We start from the raw sequence: 15,267 nt of genomic DNA on the forward strand, positions 1-15,267 counted from the left end.
TCACAGGTACAAACGGGCCTTGGACTATAGATAGCCAGGCACTCATGTTTGTAGCTTGAATGAAGTTTTTCATCCTATTCTTCCAAAAGGTATAGTTTGACCCGAAGAATAGGGGAGGCCTGGTAATGGACAGCCCCTCAGGTAATATCTGAGTTGTCTGGTTTCCAGGGAGAAACCGAGTGCTGTTTTCGCCCATGGTATGGATCAACTCAAGGTTGTTAGACCTTTAGTAATGAGCTTTTAAGCTCTGATACCACTTGTTGGTCCCTTGTAAGGCTGCAAATATAGTTCCAAGGGGGGGTTAGGAACTATTTTACCTTTTTTAAAAATAAGTTGGGCAGATTTCTTTTCTTTAAGAAAAGTTTATAAAACAGCGGCACTTAACACTCAGCAAGACACTGGCTTAGTCAACTAGTGACTAGGACAGCTTCGTTGCTTAGGTCAGGAAATAGCACTTAGAGTCTATTCCTGAACCTGCTCGTTTGTAGCGCACAACTCAGCTTGACCTCTTTTACTTGGTCAGTTTTAGTTTGTTTTAAGCACGCAATATGAATAAGGAGTTAAGGTTTAGAAATACTTCACTCAGCAGATTTATCCAGGTTTGGCTTCTTCTAAGCCTACGTCCTGTCCCCGGAACACCTCCGAGATTTCAAATCCTCTACTGAGCTCTTTAAAGGTAGAGCCTCAAACCTTTTACAATATCAGCAATTGAGTATGACAAGAGTACCTTCCTCTATACTTCTACTCAATCCTAATAACCTTTTACAATATCAGCAATTGAGTATGACAAGAGTACCTTCCTCTATACTTCTACTCAATCCTAATCTCTCCGCTGAGTACTTAAAACCGAGTACTCAGCCTCTCCTTTCTACTTCTAGAAATGATGAAGATTTTGTCCTAAACAACAATTGCTAGAACACCTTAGATGATTGAACAACAATCACTCTAGACTTTTACATAAATGAATAGACTTTGTAGTGTAAGAATTTTTCTTTGCTTTTGATGGAGAACTTTTGTATACGTTTGGTCAGCGTAGCGACTCTTGCTCAAAGTTCTCTAAAGAATGTGGATTCTGAATGCTCTATTTATAGAGAGCTATGAGAGCTTCTGGTTATTTCGAATTTCGAAATAACCGTTGGAGGGAAACGGCTACAAGTCGCTTTCACTCAGTCTGTTCAGCAGTTCTCCTAGCCAATCAGATTCCAGCATCTTCTGTTCTTCGGTCAGTGTGGCAGTATGTTCCTCCAAATCGGGTAATGTCAAACAGACAGCTTTTTGCGTCTTCTGTTCTTTACCAATAGAGGAAATACTTGGTCTGGAAGTTGCTTTGTAGTCAGCGACTGTCTTGTACGCTTTGTCGAGACAGCTCAGCAGCTTCATACCGAAGTTGTCTACGTGGATCTTCTCGATCCTTCTTTGCTCAGCATGCGTTTCATTACTTCGACGGCAGCGTTTTGGAGATACGTGGGCTGAGTGATCTTGGGCCTGCTTGACTTGGGCCTTGACTTCCATATATGGCTTGGGCCTTATGATCTTTATGTCTTATAATAAATTATAAACTCAACATTGAACAAACACATTAGTAACACTATATCAAAGCATTTAAACTTAGTGTGTTATAGAATATTTACTTTCACTTAATTAATTTTGTCAAATCAAAATCCTGTGGAAAGGTGTTTCAACAAAAACGACATGAGGCTGGAAACCTAACTATATTTCTCATGTATTTTGTAACTTTGTTCTGTTTCTTACTCATTTACTGGTTTCTCCAGAGAAATGTAGATTTTGCACTGGAACTGGCTCAGTGACAGTAGAGCTTGCTGCAGATGATAAAGAAGTATCCAGATGCATCAATTGTGATGGTGTTGATTCTTTGACATGCACGACGTGTCAAGCTTCCGGGATACAACCCCGATATCTTGATCGCAGGTATGAATATGTGATTTCTCACAAACTCCATGATCATATGAATACAAATTTTCTGCCAAATTGACTTATGATGAATGCATCATTATCATTCACTATAACCATTAGAACTAGAAGATGGGAGTCATATAATGAGATGTCGAATCGTAGAAAAGGAATTGCTCACACGAGTTTATATTTGGTTTCAAACAGAGAGTTCAAGGATGATGATTGAACTAGTTCAGAAGCAGAGGCAGCAATTTTGGATTTAGTTCAATGGGATATGAGATAAATACTTTCTTGGTCGACGCCTAAATGTAAATTCATTCTTTCAGTTGATGGAGACGGGTTAACTGATCACATTTAATCGTTCTTTATGGGCAAACTTCTTTTTCCAGCTTTAACATTGTGTTTGCACTTTTGTTTGGTTCAAGAAAAGGGCTGTTTGGGATTACTTAAGGCGCTCAAAATAAATCATTTCTGATCTTCTCCGCCTAGGTTTCCTGAATTATTTTAGTCCCTTGGATGTTTTTTTTTACCGTCTAAACCGTGCCTAAGCCACCTAAAACACGGTAGTTGTCTGGGCAACAATGAGAACACAAAACTTTATCAACTTTATTATTTTTTACTTGTTTTAATTATTTTAATAAGATTGTTTTATTAATGATATATGTTATAAATATATATGGTTTTTATAATAAATCATTTTATATTATTTTCTTTAAATAGTATAATATATATTTTAATTGAATTTATATAAAAAATTATTTATTCACAGATATAACAACATAAATCCAATTAATTTCAAAAGTTACGTCCTTTTGGCTAGCTTTTTCAATGACTAGAAGCAATGATAGAAACAAGATTCCTTTTTCTTCTTTTTTTTTCTATTTTGGCAATGAGTGAGATTCGAAATATTTAATTTAAACGTTTTAAAACTTTTAAGGGAAAAGTATAAAAATAAACCTTGTGGTTACACTCATTTTCGAACAACACCCATGTGGTTTGAAAGTTTGCAAAGTGGTACCATGTACTTCATTCCGTTAGCAAACACATACTAAATTGACTAACGGTGTTAAAAGTCAAAGGGAAAAGAGTTAATTTGGTCCTTATATTTATTTATTTTTATAAATTGACCCCCTTATTATCTAATTATCACAAACAAACTCTAAAATAAAAAATAAAAATCAAATATACAATCTTCTCCCTATCTCTTTAATTTCTTATTTTTTTTCTTCTTTCACTCTCCTCTTTGTTAATTTCTCTCTCTAAAATCAAATGATTTTCCTTATTTTCAATTTAATGACATTTATACTCTCTCTTCTTCTCTCTCTGACCTAACCATTTTCAATACCCACTTCAGGAATTCACTGTGCATGAACTATTCCAGAAAAATTACTAAACTTAAAAACAAAAAAAAAAGTTATCTATTTTTTCTCAATTTGGGACATTGGGGTCTGGATTTGAAGGTTGAACAAAAACATCTAAAGACTTTTGGCCACAAGCTTCAAATGCTTGGCAATGAAATCGTCTACCGCTCTCTGAAATTCTTCAACACTCAGTTCTTCACCTGGACATGAAACGTCACCGTTCTCTACTCTGCTCTTAGCCTTGTCCATGAACTTCTCTGTCTCCGATCGCCGCAGCTTCATCGTCTCTTTCTCCTTCCATTCTAGCTTTTCCGATTTCCACCTCCGATAAACCTTCGGGGGAGTATCAGGTTCTGAATCTGAAACCAAGGACTTCTCCATTACTATAAGATTGTCATCATCACCTACGACGGCGACATTATTCAGTTGAGAGATTATTTCCTTGCCTTGGAATTCAACCTCCTTAGGCAGAGGAGTAGAAGAATCCTCTTCCGAGGACAATGGCAGTTGAGTCTCAGCACTGTCTGCGGCGGGATTCTCTCCGGAGAATCTGTCAGATTTGACGATGAGAGTAAGAATGATAGCGTTGCAGAGCAAGAAAGCAAAGAGCGGACAAGCGATAACTCCAGCAATTTGACTGAAGTAGTCGCCAGAAATTCTAAGGAGAAAGAGAAGGTGATTGAAGATCCAAGAAAGAAGCAGCACAACGAAAAAGCTTTGTTAGGGTGGGAAGGTGATTGAACCATGAAATGGAAGTAGGTGTGTTTTTCACTTTCATGGCATCAAAATCGAAGAAATCAATATATAATCGGAGTAAAGAGTAATTATAATCGAAGAAACCCATTGTTCATCTTGAAAATGGTTAGAACAGAGAGAAGAAGAGAGTATAAGTGTCATTAAAAACATGGAAATTCATTTGATTTTAGTGAGAGAAATTAACAAAGAGGAGAGAGAAAGAAGAAAAAAAATAAGAAATTAAAAAGAGATGAAGAAGATGGTATATTTGATTTTTAATTTTTATTTTAGAGTTTTTTTGTGATAATTAGATAATAAGGGGGTCAATTTATAAAAATAAATAAATACAAGGACCAAATTAACTCTTTTTCCTTTGACTTTTAACACCGTTAGTCAATTTGGTATGTGTTTGCTAACGGAATGAAGTACATGGTACCATTTTGCAAACTTTCAAACCACATGGGTGTTGTTCGAAAATGAGTGTAACTACAAGGTTTATTTTTGTACTTTTCCCTACTTTTAAATACAAACTAACTTTTGGTGCATAGTTAGTGTTTAAATATGTGATAAATGATCAATTCTTTTTCATTACCAAATACTATTGTGTAAATTAATATTTACATTTTTTAGTATAGGTTATAATTTTATCCTATGATTAAATGTATTTAATTAATTTCATCTTTCAATAAAATAAAAACAAAAGTAAAAAAGAATATAAAAATAGATAAAGAGAATAAAAAAAAGAGAAAAAGAAAAAGAAAGCCAAAACACATGTAGGAAATGTGAGCAGTTTTTTTTAGTAAACACGACCAATGATTTCAACTGTAAAATTGGGCATCAATTCGAATATACTTTGATTCGATTCCAAGATCGTTTGAAAGTTCAGAATCTTAGCTTTCAAACGACATCTTATGAGCATCAAACGGACTCGTATTGAAGTCAGAAGACTCTGTTAAAGATTGCTGCTACCTAGAATTAAACTTCGGACGGAATGTTTGGGAAGCTTGACACGGCGTGTCCTCCAAGTAATATAGTGTGTCGGATTAAACAGCAACAATTCTTGCGTTTGCTTGGAGCGTGTCACTAGCTTCGACGCAATTGGCTCCTTCATTCGGACCCGTGTCGGAGATGCCCTCATAATATCTAGGTGGAACTCTGATAATACCATATAACATCTCTAATAATGATTGGCTTATGATGGAAAAATTAAAGTATGCAGTACCTTTGAATTTAGGAAAAATAAAAATTAAAAAATAAGCTAATAGAGTGACCAATAAATTATGATAAAGGGGACTTTATAGGAGGGTTTGGGAGTTCCAACTTATAAAAGGACCCTCCATTCATCAATAGACACTTGTATCTAGGAGTGTTCAAACTTGGGTTGGGTTGGTTACAGTTAGATTTTTATCTAACCCATGTAAAGATACTATTTCATGGGTTGGATGTGTTATAATGGGTTATGTGGGTTGCAATAATTCTTTTTTTAGGTGGGTTAGATGGGTTGAGTTATATGGATTGGATGGGTTGAGTTATATGGGTTGGATGGGTTATTGTGGGTTCAAACTTATTTTGTTTCTTTACTATTTTTCTTCTATTTTTTTTATCTCAAATAGTGTAGGTTAAATAGTAAAAAAGTTAAATTGATATCGAACCACAAATCTTAAATTTTTGAAATTCCAGAATTTCCAGAATTTCTAAAATTTCAGAATTTCTAAAATTTCAGAATTTTTAAAATTCCAAAATTTTTGAAATTCCGGAATTCTATTCTGAAATTCTAGGATTTTAAAAATTCCAGAATTTTTGAACTTCCAGAATTTCAGCATTTTTGAAATTTTAGAAATTCCAGATTCTGGAATTTCAGAATTTCTAAAATTTCGGAATTTCCAGAATTTTTTGAAATTCTAGAAATCTGAAAGTTCAAAAATTCCAGAGATCTGAAATTCTAGAAAAAATTGGGCTGGGTTATATTGGTGGGTTGGGTATATTTTGTACAGCCCTACACCGAACCTTCTAAACTATAATTATGTCTAAGGTATATATATATATATATATATATATAGTGCGTTACCAACATTAGTACAAAAAAATTAATTAAAATTTTAATAACTAAGTTTGTTACATATAATCAATTAAAGTTGATCTGAGTGGTTAAAAGCCTCGAGTGGAGAAAAAAAGAGAGAGTTAGGAATCGGAAATAATAAAAAAATTTAGTGTCTTTACTTAACGTAATAGAAAGAGTATCATAGTTTTCTTCAAAAATCTTTTTAAGTAGGACCAACGTTTTTTTATCCATTTAAATTTTTAAACACATATTTTTTTAATGGAGTACATGTATCGCTAGAATCGGTGGACTTGCTCGATTCACCACTGATTCGGGCGTCATGTCCGATTCAGGTACGTTTTTTCTGTTTTAGAAATTTTTTTATTGTTTTCTCAATTGTCCGATTTTACAATTAATTTTTTCAATTTAAAAAATATCAAACGATGAATAACCATATTTTTTAAAAAATTTAAATGAAATAAATAAAAGTAAAAATGAGAATATAGAGAATTATACGGGTTAGACGGGTTGTTAGATAGGTTATGATAAACCATAAAAAAAAATAAGATTTATAACTCATTCAACCCATCTAACCCATTGTAACCCACATAATATTACATTTTATGGATTAGATGGGTTGAAATTTGGTGGGTTATAGTAACCCAACCAATTTTAAACATCCTACTTGTATCATTTATTCATTCGAAATCATCACATAACCATTTTCTTTCAACTTAGTGCTTGGAGTGTGATTTTGCATTAAAAAAATTGTCTTATAATAATTTGATTTTTAATTTGATGTTGAAATTAAATTAATCTAAAATGACTAGACTAGTTAGTCGCAAATAATATGGAAAAGGTTTAATGTATTACAGTTCTGGAGCTTACATTAGCCCTTTAAATCTATGTATCAAGTGATATTATTAATTTCTTAAATTCATATGTTTGAATAAGAAAGTTTTTGAGTGAATTGGGATGTAATCACTTTAATCATTAATTTGCCAATTAGTTTTTAGAACGATTCAAAGACAGTAGCGTATTAAACCTAAAAGCAATTCACCAATCATATAATATATAAGGCTAATTTAATTATATTCTTATTTGACATTAAATTATTGAAGTAGTAGTGCAAAAATTTAATAATTTGACTAAACAGATGTCTTTTATATATATATATATATATATATATATATATATATATATATATATATATATATATATATATATATAGACATTTATATGAAAACTGAAATTGACATTTATAATCCTACATGAATAAAAATCAATTTCAAAAAGCTACTATAATCGATCAAAATTTTCAAAAGCTACTCATCCCTTTCCTTCCCTCCCCACAAAAGCTACTATAGATTTTGGATTTGGGTTCTCCTCCTATTGCTCACCATATCCTCTGGTTTCAGCGTTGCTATTCTTTCCTCCTTCAATTCTCCAATCAGAATCTTTCTCCTAAAATCTGGATTTGTTGGGGTTTTCAACTGATACAGCAGTGGCCTGTATTTGTTATTTGCAATCCCCCAATTCCGATACAATGTAGACTCGACCGCCGTCGCAACTCCAATTGGATCGCACGAACTCAGTTGCTTCCCATCTCTTTCTTCTTTGAATACCAAATTCAAACCCTCAAAAATTTGTTGCCTCATGTTGTTGCGGAAAGAATCAACATCAAGTTGCTTTGGAGGAGGCTGAGGCTGCTTCAAGTTAGTCGCCTTATGTTTCTGTAGAAGTTTAGTGAGGAGTTTCTTCTTTGGAGGAGGATGCGAAACAACTTTCCCTGTCTTCGCCTTTGGATTCTGATTAGCGATATTAGGGTTTTGAAGGTCGGATCGGCTATACAGTTGGCGTTTCCATTTTGTCAAAACACGATCAGCACAATCTCTAATCGCTTGGTTTATCAGGGGATTTGAATCGAGAGAATCGACCATGCGGCCGATGTTGGTGGTGCTGATGAATTTGTTGGTAACTGGAATATGGTAAAGCTTTGAGAGTGCTTTGAGGCATTTGTCCTCTGAACCATCGGTATCTGCTGTCTTCATCGCAAGATCAACCAAATCGTAAACAAGCTTCTCCATTGTAAAAGATCGAACAAGGGATGGATCGAGATTTGAAGTTGTGAATCTTTCTGTAAAATAATGCTTAAATAGGATTATGTAAGTATCCTTTTCCTTCTAGGATTCTGTTATTATCTGCACTTAGTGTAATTATCTATCACTTAGTATAGTTATCTCGACTTATAGTGTAATTATCTATCACTTAGTTTAATTATCTATCACTTACTTAGCGTAATTATCTGGACTTAGTGTAATTATCTATCACTTGGTCTAGTTATCTCCACTTATAGTGTAATTATCTATCACTTAGTTTTAATTATCTATCACTTAGTCTAGTTATCTATCACTTACTTAGTGTAATTATCTATCACTTAGTCTAGAATTGTATTTCAGAGGCTGATGAAGTAGATGATAATCAACAGAGCTGTGAAGCAGATCAAAATCGTGGTTCCAGAGCACAAGAATTGAGTGACAAGGTACAATTCAATTTCCTTTGTTTGAAGTTGAATGTCTTATGGTGATTTGAAGTTTGAATTTCTCACAACATGCACTGATTTCTTCTTAAAACATGTATTTTTATTTTTAATAATTAAATTACTAAGCCTTCTTTTTTAATCTAGTCTAACTGGATAATCTCACGGTTTTATATGATGGTTCATGTTAGCCGACCCCGAATCATTTCGGGACTAAGGCTTTGTTATTGTTGTTGTTGTTGTTGTTGTTGTAACTGGATAATCTCAGTGTTTGATCATTTTCTTTAATCCCTAACCTTATGTGCATTCACTCTTGGTTTTAGTGATTCTCATGTAACTTACCCTCTAAACCTTCTCTTATCTTTTAGCAAGAGACAAAAAGATGTTTTCTGGTAATTTACTTCCAAATAGTTGTCCATTAGTTACTAGAAATATCCCAAGTATAGTGTTTTGGGTGTTTTTTCTGATAAAAAGTGTATTGTAAGACAGCAAATAGGGTGTTATGTCACCTATTCAAGTAGTAGGCAGCTTGAGAAGAGCCATCATTTGGAAGTTTTTGTAGAATAACAAATAAGAGCCAAAATGTATTTGTATAAATGTTATATAAATAGTAAACTGAGATGTTGTTCAGGCATTCATTTGATAATATATAAAAAAATATAAGTCTTCTCTTTTTCCCTTTCAGTCTATTCTCTTTAATTGCTCCCTTTCTTATAAATTACTTCCATTACTGATTGAACTAAGTTTCCTTTACCTTGGTTCATAAAGAATTCGTATGGATCCAGCTGAAGTATACCAAGTAGCTGGATAATAACCTTCAGGTCTTCAACAGGGAAATTTTGCTAGAATAACAAACAAGGGCTGCTATTGCCTCTGAACATTCAATCCACCTCCTCATGATATAAAAATGTCCCCAAGTGCTCCATGAAAGAAGTCTTATAGAATGCTAAACTTTTGATCCTAAGTTATAGGAAGGAGATTACATACCAGTCTTGTTTAGTTTTGCTCTGGAGATGTATACAGATAAACATCTTAACAAGCAGAGAAAACGTGGGATAGCAGCAGCTAATAGGGGACGGAAGAGTATTGGTTCGAGAAATTCATACAAAGATAAGGGTGGTAAATCTTGTCAAAATTCTAAAATTCACAAACAGTTGAGCAGCTTGTACTCTTAGAGTTGAGTTCACTTGGAAGGTAAACGATATCCCTATCTTCAATCTTGTAATACAGTGAATCAGGACATAGGAATAGGAGACTTAGTATTTTGTAGAATATGTATTTCTTCCTAGTTTTCTCTTTGTTTTGTTTTGGCCTTTGTCAATGTTTATGCTACAGTTAGCTGCTTTCATTTTACCCAATTTATGAAATCACAGCTGTTTTTATAATGTGAAGCGAAATGATACATGAAACAGAGGAAGTTGGTTATTCATAATAAACTTGCATATTTAATGGAGTGATGTTGGTACAAACATTTGAAGTAAAATTTGGGTTCCCCTGCAATGATGCTGTACAAGGAAATGAATTATTAAAAACCATTTTGAAACTTGTTGAAGCAGGCAGAAAGAAAACTCAGAGAACTCTTACTTGTAAAATCACATCTCAAATGCAAAACAAGACATGCATATTTTGACTATTTTAGCCAGCAAAATGGCATAACAAAGTACCTTCTAATTCAGGATCATTTTGGTTAGTTAACACACAATCCTCGTGCTTCTTTTGGTCTATCTACAATTAGGGTTGTAATCGAGCCGAGCCGTACTTTGGCCTGCTCAAGCTCGGCTCGCTATAAAATTAACGAGCTCGAGCCGGAGCCGAGCTTTGGTTTGCTCATGCTCAGCTCTGCTCATTAGAAAATAAACGAGCTCAAGCCGACCTTCGAGCTTGTTTCGAGCCTAAAATCCTCTTTGAACTTAGTTCATTAAAAAGTTTATATAATCATGAATTATTTGTGAGTAAATCGTTAATTATATTTATGAAGTTTGCTCGCAAATAGCTCTTTAATTGTGTACATAAACAAGCTCACAAGCAAAGTTCGTGAATAAATAAACAAGATGCTTACAAATAGTTCGTCTATTATTCATTTATTATGTTTGTGAATAAACTCATCTAATAGCAAATGAAATAATACTAAGTTTAGATATTTGTGAACTAACACAAAACTATATAGTTTTATACAAAACTAAAATTTGTTCATAAATATTCTAATTAAATCTGCTCGCGAGCTTTGGCCTGCTCATGCTTGGCTCGTTTACGAACCGAGCCAGTAAATCGTACTCACAAACGGCTCGTTTACAAATCGAGTCGAGCCGACCAATGAGCCGCTCATGAGCGGCTCGGCTCATCTACAGCCCTATCTACAATGAGTTGACATTGAATTTTTTTTTCTCAAACAGCCAAATGCATTAAAAAGGAAAAACCCGACAGAGGGAGGGGCCTCTTCTTACAAAATTGCTTTGGCACGAACCCAATTGGTACAAAGAAAATCATCTAAACAAAAGGAATCAAAAGCAAGGGCTTGTTTAGCTACTAAGTGAGCTGCCCAGTTACAATTCCTCCTAACTAGAACAAAGGTACAACTAGGAATAACGGTAGATAACCGCTTTATATCCTCGACCAAAGTTAAAATAGAGCTAGGTTTTTCATCGGTTCTGTCATTGAGTAAATCTATCAGCTGTTTCAAGTGCCCTTAAGAAAAGCTATCATCTATTTGCAAGACATATAGGTTTCAAATTTTTTTCAACCAACACTCGTACTCGAGTGCTTTTTCAGATGCTTATTTACTGAGAAAAAAAAAACCCTCTTGAAATTATAGAGGGTCTGATTTTAACCTTAGGAAATTGTATCATTTTTTTCCCTGTATTTACAAGTCGTAAAAATATCAAATCTTTTGAACATACACGTGTATTCGAGTGAATACTAAAAAGATAAAATCCTTACCTAAAATTGTAAAACTATTCGAAAGGAAATGTGTTGATAAATATTATCAAAAGTTTTTTTTTTTATTAATTTTCAATGCGTAGTTTAGTTATTAAGCAATTCCTTATTAAGTAGTTATTGTTATTGCTTCAGGAAAAAAAAAATAGTTATTGTTATTCTTTTCCTAGATTTAATATATTTAATTTTAATGAAATTGTATATGGAACTTTTAAATATTACCACGCTTATGAACTCTTTAATAGATCTTTTTTAATCTGTTATTAATTTTAAAAGACCGAAACAACGTGAGGGTTACGTCCTAGTTTGTATGGAAACTGAAATTGACATTTATAATAAAATAGCCTACTATAGTCCTAAAGGAATAAAAAAAACAATTGAAATTTTTTAAATAGGTCTCCGATCATGCTACTGATGTTGGTGGTGCTGATGAATTTGTTACTAACAGTGACGTAGTTAAGCTTCGAGAGTGTTTTGAGGCATCTGTCCTCCAAATCATCCTTATTTGTTGTTTTTATCGTAACATCAACCAAATCCAAAACAATGTTCTCCATTGTAAAAAAACGAACGAGAATATTCAACAGGGATTGATCGAGATTTGAAAAAATTCAACAAGAATGGATTGAGATTAGAAAATTTGAACCAGAGAATCCTTACTCCTAGGGCTATAATCGAGTCGAGTCGAGCTTTGACCTGCTCAAGCTCAGCTCGCTATAAAATTAACGAGCTCAAGTCCGAACGAAGCTTGCTATAAAATTAACGAGCTCGAGCCCGATCCAAGCTTTGGCTTGCTCAAAGAGTCTGAACCGAGCTTTGGCTGCTCAACGAGCTCGAGCCGAGCTTCGAGCTTGTTTCGAGCTCAAAATCCTTTTGGACTTGGTTCATTAAGAAAATTATCTAACCATGAATTGTTTGTGAGTAAATCGTTAATTATATTTGTGAAGTTTGCTCGCAAATAACTTTTTAATTATGTGCATAAACAAGTTCACAAGCAAAGTTCGTGAATAAATAAACAAGATGCTTACAAATAATTCGTCTATTACTCATTTATTATGTTTGTGAACGAACTCATCTAATAGCAAATGAAATAATATTAAGTTTAGATATTTATGAACTAACAAAAAAAAAACTATATAGTTTTCTACAAAACTAATTTTTTTTCATAAATGTTTTAATTGAGTCAGCTCGCGAGCTTTCGAACCGAGTTTTGGCCTTCTCAACCTCGGCTCGTTTACGAACCGAGCCAGTAAATCATACTCACGAGTGGCTCATTTACAAATCGAACCGAGTCGAGCCGAGCTTTTATCGAGTCGACCACCGAACCGCTCATGAGCGGCTCGGCTCATTTATAGCCCTACTTACTCCTTAGCGTCATTTAGAAAAATCCAGTGGAAGATCTAACCCTGTACAACTCTAAATAAGAACACCTAATCCTATACAGAGTCTACGTATTGCATAACGTGAATTAGAAACTATCTTTTTAGCTAATAATCACTTCATCTATTCTGATTGTGGCGAGAAATAGGCGCTCAAAGGTGTGCTGGAAATCTCCGATGACCGGAAACCAATGCTTGCTCTGCCTGCAATAAAGACCTCGAGATCAGATTTTTTTTTGGTAGGAAATGGAAAGAAAAAACAACAAAAACCAACACCTAATCCGGGATTAGCCTAGGGAAGCTAACCCCCACCCGATCATCAGACAGAAACGAACAAAGGAAGCTCGGAGGAGAAGAGAAGGTTGAAATTCCCGGCATCCTTTCATGGCCCTCCGCGGCAAGGCGATCTGCCACCCTATTCTCCTCCCTGTACACATGACAAAAGGAGATGGTATCGAATGAAGAACACAATGTTCTGATCTCTTTAACAAGGTTTTGGCTACTCAAGCACATAGCCTTATTGTTAGCAATCATATTAACTGCTTCAAGGTTGTCAGAATCCACGAGCAGCCTTTTCAGCCCCAGGTCAATGGCCAATCTAAGACCAGAGAAGATACCCCAAAGCTCAGCAGAAAAGGAAGAGCTCATGCCTAGATTCTGAGTAAAGCCAGACACCCAATTGCCCCTAGCATCTCTCAGAAGCCCTCCAGCCGCAATTCTGCCATCCACAAGACACAAGCCATCAGTATTTAATTTCACAATCCCTTCCCCCGGTCTACTCCAATCCAAAAGATGCTCAACAGATCTCTGGCTAGTACTGGCTAAATAATCCCCTTTGAAGCTATTGATAATAGGGTAAAGGCTATGCTTACTTTGTTTTTAACAAAGTAAGTCTTATTTTGTATGTTTTCACCATTGGATTAATTTTCTAATCTATCATCCAATGGTGAAAATACACCAAGTAATGGTACTTTGTCAAAAACAAAGTAACCATAGAAGGCACCTTGATAATAGTGTTAATTTTCTTGGAGAAATAATCAGGTAGATTAGGAATCACTATAGCTTTTTCTCCAAACACCTCAGTATTCCTCCACTGCCAAAGCATGTGATAGAAAACGGCAAAGAGGATAGCACCATGCTCCATCTGAGGCAATAACACACCATTAACACCATTTAACAACCAATCGTTTTCAGAGTGGGCAAAGAAGTTAAGAAGCAACTGGCTCGGAATCACTTTCTTCCACACATTCTTACTCTTCACACAATCCCTAAGAACATGACAGATGGTTTCTGCCTGAACTTTGCACCTACAACAAGTATCTGCCTCAACTAAATGGCGTCTCTTCCTTTCCACATTAGTAAGCAACCTTGATAACATCGGGATATTATCCACGGGATCAAAGAGGATATTTACCAAAACGGCCGCGTATTGGGGTAATCTGAGAAGCAATGGCGTATCAAGCAAGTCATCCGAATGGCGTATCACCTACACTCCGCCGCACGAGATCCGTAGCCAAACCTACGTGCGACCCGCCATTATGCTTCGATCCGCCCACCAAACGGTTGAGCCGATTCCCAATAAAGGCAATTAATGGATCGTTAATGAGCTAATGGCCACACTTAAAGGAGATCTGTAAGCGCCATTAATGAGACATTAATGGAGACTTTCTGGTTATTGGGAGTTACGGTCGCATGACTATAAAAAGCTTTCATCCCAAGCTATCGAGGTACACATTCACATTCTCACTCAAAACTTTTCTCTTGTCAATACAGTTTATTCTTTATTCCGAATACTAACTTTGGCATAGGAGCTTCCCCCGTCGAACCCAACGACGCCCCCCGTAGGGAAGGAATCCGATCAGAAGTTCATCGCCAGTTATCAATTGGTGCGGTGAGCGTGGATGTTCTAAACTAAAAAGGACTTAGTTCACGAGTTAAACATGGCAAGTGGGGAGTCCAACCCCTCAACAGGTGCTTCGGTACCACCCATACCACCATCAATTAATCCCACTACAAGCGTTGGTCACGTTAATCCCACCACAGGCGCTGGTCGCGTCGATCCCGATGAGCCAATCATTCATGATGAAGGGAACATGTCACCAGAAACCCTTTTGGATATTTGCGCAAGCACCGTAGGCAGAGAACATGGACCTATTATAGAAGGTCGATTAAGAGCATTCCTGACGAATCGAGATGTAAGTGGAGCAACGACAGGAACCGTTTTCCCACATAATCGCCGTCCGCCGCCAAGGCCGACCTTATCACAGTGGCCAATTGCCTATGTGGGACCTAATGCTCGTCGTGACTCGTCATTTTTTCTCTCTCAACCCATAGATTCGACAATTGTCAACCTAGGGCTCGATGGCA

This window comes from Euphorbia lathyris, chromosome 7, assembly GCF_963576675.1.
Source record: "Euphorbia lathyris chromosome 7, ddEupLath1.1, whole genome shotgun sequence".
Lineage (NCBI taxonomy): Eukaryota > Viridiplantae > Streptophyta > Magnoliopsida > Malpighiales > Euphorbiaceae > Euphorbia > Euphorbia lathyris.